We start from the raw sequence: 6,193 nt of genomic DNA, 5'->3' as shown, positions 1-6,193 counted from the left end.
TTAACAAAAGCCCTAGAAATTCCATATGGTGGCACAATACCGACAGTCATGTGGTTCATCTACAGAGTTGAAACCGTTTGATCCACGACACACACCTGTCAATGGAATAACTGACAACAGTTGCTAGTCTTGAGATAGCCCTGCACTAAATGGAGATGTGCCACTTTCCCACTGTTTTTAGTTAATTCCTAATGGAAAAGGAAGATTCGGGGATTTTGGTTTCCATTTCAAGCTCTGGATGCAAATAAGCTTATCTGGCCTATCCAGTCCTATTTTCCCCTCCTGTCTTGCTCCCAGCACTCCCTGGCTAGGTACAGACAGTCAAAAAGTCCAAGTCTGAATCAATTCAGTCTTTGCAGGTTGCTGCAGACATTAAACTGAAAAATAACTAGACAGACATTCACTTTGGATTCAGGAAATGCAGCCTCATACCTGTAGTGGCTTAGGCCAGAAGAAGGGTTGGGGGGAGGGCGCCAGAGCATGGCTCTCTGGCATGTAGTCAGCATGGGCTGTGCATTTGCTTCCTCTTCCTGCTGCCCCAGAGATCTCTGAGAGTTGCAGTCCAGAATCACAGCAGAAAGACTCTGCAGGGTTGTTCATCAGTTCCTCTTCCTGCTTCCAGGTGCTTCTGGGATTTGTAGTCCACAGTTGCAGCAAACAGTATGTTTTTAGCAGGTCAGGGCAGCTCTGTACTCAGGGGAAGGGAAGTTTTAACCCCCCTCCCTGGCCCCAGATACCAGCTGGGGTTTGCTTGGGTGGTGGGGCAGTCCTTGTCTCTACCCCCAGCCCTTTTCTGCTGGAGCAGACAGCAAAGCCCAGCCCAGGGCTGGAAAGCATGCTGGGATGCTTGGGGACTGTGATTTAACTTGAACCAGGAAGGGGTCTGGGACAGAAGTTTTATAAAGAGGCTTGACCAAATCAGTTAAGTCTGGTACTACATTCAGCCAGGTTTATCTTAAACCAGTTTCAGCCTTTTTGAAACTGGTGTATGCACACTAAACTTCTGTTCCATTACAGGTTTAAACCAGTTTCTGCTCACTTAAACTGGTTTATGTGTAACTTTTGTCCCTAGCCCCTTACTTCAACTTACCCCCGCAAGCTGCCAGTCCCAGTTGCCTTCTATACTGAGTTATAGTTTGATCCCCTCCCCTACTCCCAGCTCTAGTTGCAGGAAAAATACAGATGAAGCAATGATGTCACACATTTTCACAAGTCCACACTGCTAAAAATGACTGCTTAACATGTAAGAACACAGAGGCCTTCTTGCTGAGTTAAAATTACAGCCCTATTTCAGTTAAAACACAGCCATCTGTAGTCAGTAAAAGAAGGGAATAAAATCCCTCCTTCTACCACACATCATGTATCATATAATCAGCTATTTATCTCTCTTGGAGTACATACAGTTTGGATTTTTAAAAATCTAGTGTAAGTGTAAAACAATGCAAGGCAATTAACACATTCCCATGATTTATTTTTAGTATACAGCATGCACAAGTGCATATCACTTGCCATTACTTATAAGTATAAATATAATTAGTTTAAGAATACGTTAGTATAATAAGGAATAAAATTTAGCAGGAATTTTTGGAATAGAAGACGTTAATGCTTTTCTGCAGAAGATTTTTCTTTGGTATTCATTCATTCTTTCCTTCAAGTTCATGTATGTACTTGGTACTCCATGCTCTGAGGACCATAGGCATTAGGGCTGTGCAAAACAGCACCGTTCCATTTCAGTTTCCATTTCATCATTTCAAAGGGACATTGTGTCATTTTGCTGTTTTGAAGCACTGTTCCATTTCATTTAATCAAAACTGTTTCGCTCTTCTGATGCTATTTCAACACACTTTGACTTTTCGCTCATAGGCTTTAATGGGGAATCATGAAAATGCCTATAACTTTGTTGTGTCTTTCCTTATTTAAATGAAAACAGCAGGGATGGTAGCCCCTGCTGAGGCCACAAAGCATGTAAAGTTCCAAGGATATAGGTGCAGGGGTTTCTGGGAAACTGCACCTCAAACTGTTCAGAGCAAAACTCATGTCACTTGTAAGTGTGAAGGCACACAGGGATGAAAACAGCAGGCGTGGTAGCCCCTGCTGAGGCCATGAACCCTGCTAAGTTTCAAGGAGATAGGTGCAGGGAATTGGTACCACTTTTCACAGATGAACCTATGAACTTCACTTCATTAACCTCCTGGATACAGAAATTCATGGAATATAGACATTGAAGTTATGACACACTACAACCTGCCAGACATCTGACTCCCCAGGCACCTCTCCACTTTTACCTGCTACATCCTCCTTCCCCCTCACCCTAGCCTGTCCCTAACCCCCTGGTGCCTCCATTTCCATTTTCACTGACTGGCTTTCTTGCTTGCATTGCATGACGGCTTCTGGCGCCTTTCTGATTCCTTCCATCCAGGAACAGCACACACACCAACTGCTGGTTCTTCATTGTCTTGATGAAGGGTTTTTCAGTGTGAAAACTGGCATCCCAGGCAGCTAAGATGAACTCACCTGGAGCCTCACAACCCACTGCAACCAGCAAGCCTCAGGCCTCTCAAAGATGTGATGGGTCTGGGCTTTTCCTAGCCAGGACTGTGTGTGCATGTGGTAGTAGGAAGTTATAAGGTGCCTCTTACCTCCCTTTCACCAGGGAGATCCTTGGTCATGGCATTTCCTGGAGCTTCCACTCAGTCAGCAGTCTCACCAGGCCTCCCAACCCTGCCAGGACGCAGTTTTAGTGGTCATGCCCAGGACCTGGGGCCGCCTTCTTCCCCATAGCTCCTGTCCATACCTCCAAGTTCATCCTGGTGCAGGAGCTCAGCAGGGACATGTTCTTCCCTTGCTGGCTGCTGATACAGCGAGTGCCCTCTCCAGCCTTGAGAGCAGGGCACTAATTGGTTGTGAAACCCAAGGGTAAAAAAAAAAGGAAGAGTGGATGGAGGCACTCACTCCATCTGCACATGGAGCTTAGGGAACCCCAGGAGTGGGAGGTTCACTTTCAGGAACACCAGCTGCTCCACCAAACCAGATTCCAAGGAGGTGTGGTGGGGTGTCACTATGTCACCAGCAATGCTGAACACTCTCTCTCTTGGAATGCTGGTCAGTGGACAGGACAGGTGTTCCCAGGCAACCATGGCCAGATCCAGACACATTTGGCTGTGGCTTGCCCAGTAGGCCAAGGGGCTGTACAGCAGTGGCTCCATGTCCTCGGTGAGATAGGGCGCCACCAAGGCCTAAGTGCTACCTGCCTGATGGTGGGGTCTGGTGCCTCTGGACCCCACCATGGAAGCCATGCCCTTGGCCCATATTGGCAGCACCTGTGGTGGAAGAGGAGACTGGTTGGTGGATGCATGCTGGTATGCGGCAGTGGATCCCCCTGCCTCTGCCCTTCTGCCTCCCTGACTGTTCACCAGTACTTCTGTCCACTGCTCCAAGGTTTTGCTGCCACATACACTTACACTCCCCTCCACCCTCAGGTCACATGTGGACTGTACTTGACTGCAACAGATCAAGCTGTTTCCTGATGCCCTCCTTCAGCCACCTCACCAGTGCCTGCGCATCTGGTGACAGTGGCTTGCCCCAGCCAGGAGTATTGGTCCCCTGGAACTTCTCCATTTGGTTCTGAGATTCCCTCACTACAGGGATCACCTGGCTAAGGAAGGCATTGGCAGCACTGAGGGTCTTGGTGGCCTCGAGGAAGGGCTTGAGGACCACCAAGTTCTGGGAGATGGTATCTCACTCAGTTCTGTTAAGGGGGCCGTTGATTCTAATCTCCCTGAGCAAGGCCATCTCATGGATAGCTTTCTGTTGCTTCACCAGTCTCTCGAGCATGAGGTATGTGGATTTCCACTGAGTCTCCACATCCTGCATGATTTTGTGCTGTGGGATTCTCAGCTCTGTCTTTTTGTCCTGCAGCATCTTGGCCCCCTTGATGCTGCGGTGGAAGTAGCCTGCCACCTTCCTGCATTTGGAAATGAGCTTGCTGGTGGTGCTGGTGCCATCACCAACAGCCCTGTCTCCCTTCCAAGGCATCCCTGACAATGAGGTGGAACTTGTGTGCCATACAGTGGATGCCAACAAACTTGGCATCACGGACTGCCTTGACCATATTGGCCCCATTGTTGGTGACCACGAACCCATGGGTGAGCTCACCCTGCCCAATATGCTACCCCTGCACCAAGCGGTTCATGGCCCCCATGATCTCTGCTGCTGTGTGGGACTCATCCATCACCTCAACTTGAAAGGGTGATGGATGAATCCCACCAACAGCCTTACTGGTTGCACCAGTGCCCCGTGAGGGAGACGTATGCATGATCATCACCCTGGCTGCTCCAGATGTTCGAGGTGAAGTCCACCTGTGGAACTGCCTTGCACATCTCCTCCCTCAAGTACTCCCTGCATGCCTCATACAGGGAGGACACCACCATCCTGTGGTGGTACATGCAGGCTTTTGGTATGATGGGGCCATGAGTGCCATGAGCCACTTGAACCCTGGCCACTCAACTAAAGAGAAGGGGTGGCCATCCACAGCAAGCATCTCCCCAATCCTCTGGGTGATCTCACTCACCCTTGCAATGCACCCCCCCTTTCTGTCCACCTTTCCCTCACTGTTCCAGAGTGGCCGGCTTTGGGGAGATGGGGGCTTTGGAGTGAGAGGGGGACTTCTTTTTGGGTACACTCCCACTGGTGCTATGCTGAGGAGGAGCAAGGGCAAGGGGGTAGTGCCTGTAGAGATGCATCAGTATCCCTGTGGTGCTCATGTGTTTTGAGCCCTTACCTTGGCTGGTTTTGGCTCAGCAGTGTAGGCAGATAGCATATGGGAGATCATCTGCCTGCTCAAAATGATCCCAGACCACACTACCCCCTCACTTCTGGGGTGTGGGTGCATGTGCAGATGATGCCTTTCCCGCCTTCTCAGCAGGCAGAGGCATAGCAACAGGAGGAGTGGACTCAGCTGAGCCACTTGCCTCCATAACCTCTACCTAAACTTCCTCCAAATTGTCTTCTAGGGAAGGAGACCTGGCTCTAGGGGAAACTTGAGGGGTGTGGAGCACAAACTCAGACGATTCCCCCTCCTTCCCCTTAATTTTCCTCGCTATGGCACTCAGATCTAGTTCCAGCTCCAGCTCTTCCTCTGGCATTGGAAGGCTCAGGATGGGAAGTGAAATGGGGGTGGAGAAGACTGTCATGCTGGTACTGCTTGTTGTCATGATGATGGTGGTGGGGGGCATTATAGCTGGTGCTTTTGGAGGGAATGCAGACTCAAGCAGTGGCACTGCTCCCCTCTCCCTGCTGCCAGTAGAAACCTCATGCCTGCTAGTTGTAGGAAATAGGCTGGGTCTCAGTTTGGCAGGGGAAGGGGAACTTACAGCTCTCCCTCCACCCCCTCTTCTACCCCTCCCTTAAGGCTTGCCAGCTGCCTTTCCAGCATGCTTCATAGTGTGCTTCATAGCGTGTTTGGTGTGCTGGAAAATCTGTATGTTCTTCTGTAATGTAATATGTATTTATGTAATGTATATAGATAATTGTATGTATATATTTATATAATGTACAATGTATTTATGTAATAAATAAAATATATAAATATACTATAATATGCAATATATGCTGTGTTTCCCTGCATGGTGAATGGAATGTGAGAGAAAGCACAGATTTATTTTCTGTGGGAAAAGAATCAAAATAGACTAACAAAAACAAAAAGAGGTTTTTGGGGGAGGAATAAATTGAAAGGAATAATAAAAGGGTATTAGGAAAGCAAGGGGCATTGGATCCCACTTGCTAGTAACAGGCTAGCAAATAGGAAGTAATAGCCTTTCTCTGATGCTGCTGAGCTGCTGGAAGACACAGCTTAGTAAGCTGACCCCCAGGCACAGAGAAATCTTAGTTCAAACACTGCTTTTTATGCCGTTTTTCCATCCCTTCTCCAGAGCACTGGGATTGGAAGGGACCTCAGGGAAGGATGACAGTCGCTGGCCAGCTAGGCATGTCAATATCAGAGCAGTCCTTCCCCACTCTTCCCTCTCCCTCTCCTTAGTTTCTGTTTAGCTGCAAGCGAGCCCACCTTTGAAACTTGAAATGTTTCAAAATGTTTTGAGTGCCCTTGTTTCATTTCAAAGCTGTTTTGAAGCCTTTCATTTCATTTCAATTTCAGTGTTTTGAGCTTGAAACAAGTCAAAACAGCATTGAAATG

General features: G+C 48.3%; 1 long non-coding RNA gene across 1 annotated transcript; it reads right to left on the bottom strand.

Moving 5' to 3' along the window:
* Positions 1–1,031: 1,031 nt before the first annotated feature.
* On the bottom strand, positions 1,032–5,981 carry LOC109291050. The gene is made up of 3 exons (XR_002095750.1): positions 5,897–5,981; positions 3,550–3,555; positions 1,032–1,044 (listed from the first exon to the last, which is right to left on the bottom strand). It is a non-coding gene; the product is annotated as an uncharacterized LOC109291050 (long non-coding RNA).
* Between the last annotated feature and the right edge of the window lie 212 nt (positions 5,982–6,193).

The sequence above is a fragment of the Gavialis gangeticus genome, unplaced genomic scaffold (assembly GCF_001723915.1).
Source record: "Gavialis gangeticus isolate Ggan-Ray unplaced genomic scaffold, GavGan_comp1, whole genome shotgun sequence".
Classification (NCBI taxonomy): domain Eukaryota; kingdom Metazoa; phylum Chordata; order Crocodylia; family Gavialidae; genus Gavialis; species Gavialis gangeticus.
Note: the sequence above shows the minus strand (reverse complement) of the source record. Positions and strands in the feature narration are given on the sequence as shown.